This window comes from Petaurus breviceps, unplaced genomic scaffold, assembly GCF_028583685.1.
Source record: "Petaurus breviceps papuanus isolate PSGF00001 unplaced genomic scaffold, PetGlider_PUasm1.0 91133, whole genome shotgun sequence".
Lineage (NCBI taxonomy): Eukaryota > Metazoa > Chordata > Mammalia > Diprotodontia > Petauridae > Petaurus > Petaurus breviceps.
Window position 1 is genome coordinate 27,493,014 of NW_027187419.1, and position 1,234 is coordinate 27,494,247.

Below are 1,234 nucleotides of genomic sequence, written 5' to 3' on the forward strand. Positions count from 1 at the left end.
TGGGATATGGATTAGAGGGAGAAAACATAGAGTCAGGAAAGCCTCTGATGAGATCATGTGGTATAGATCATATGATGAGGACCTGCAATGTTCAGAGGTTAGAACTTGGTATCTGATTGTAGATGAGAGACAAAAAAGAGAGAAAAGGAGTAAAACTGTAACAAGATAGTCTAGGTGAATGGTGATACCCTAAACAGAAAAAAAGAATGATTATTAAGGGAGAAAGTATGGCATAGGGGATCTATGAAGTCAAACTCATTTTTAATAATAATCCTGATATTTTAATTTTTAACATAGTAAATATCAATAAGTATAACCCACATTAAAAAAAAACTAAAGTGGAGGGAGGTTCTCAGTAATTTTTAAGAGTATAAACAGGGTGCTCACTTCGGCAGCACATATACTAAAATTGGAACGCTACAGAGAAGATTAGCATGGCCCCTGCGCAAGGATGACATGCAAATTTGTGAAGCGTTCCATAGTTAGGGGCAGCCAGGTGGCTCAGCGAGTAAGAGCATCGGCTCCAGTGTTGGGATGACCTGGGGATCAAATCTGGGCTCAGATACTTGACACCACACCCAGAAATAACTGGCCATGTAACCTTGAACAAGTTACTTAACCCCGAATGCTCACAAAAAAAAAGAGTATAAACAGATCCTGTGACCAAAAAGTTTGAGAACTGCTGACCTAAGGCAATAAATTAGACATGAGTTACTGAGCTGCAGTAGTAGAGTTCCACACTGGATTTCTTTATACTAAAGAAATCACAGGTCCAGAGGAGACCAAACCAGAATCTCTACCTAAAACAATTTTTAATATCTTTGTATTTCCCTCATTTTCAGAAAATAATTACATCAAAATGACTAAAGCAAATTATCCAGTCAGAATTATATTGCCCTTCTGAAATGCTCAAAAGCCCTTTAACAGACTGTAAGGGTTATGGGATTTAAAGATATTCCATGCCCCATTGGACTTGCTGACGTAGCAGGAAGGGGCGGAGCAAGAGGAAGCGGAAGCCAAGCTAGCATTCCTGAGGTGGCTGGCGGTGGTGGCCATGGCGGCGGCAGCAGCAGAGGCAGGGGCAGCGCGAAGCCCTTTTTGAGTTAGGACTGCTAAGGACTTTCTGCTAAGGACTCCTGCTGAGGACTGCCAGGGGCCGGAGATGCTGGGAGCGCGCTTCCAGGACGCTGGGTGGTTGCTGTGCGTGGGGAGAGGAGGACCTTTGCCTGAGGTA

General features: G+C 43.2%; 1 non-coding gene across 1 annotated transcript; it reads left to right on the forward strand.

Annotated features, from left to right (window-relative positions):
* The first annotated feature begins 379 nt into the window (after positions 1–379).
* On the forward strand, positions 380–486 carry LOC138155623 (U6 spliceosomal RNA). The gene has a single exon (XR_011166909.1). It is a non-coding gene; the product is annotated as a U6 spliceosomal RNA (small nuclear RNA).
* Positions 487–1,234: the final 748 nt, after the last annotated feature.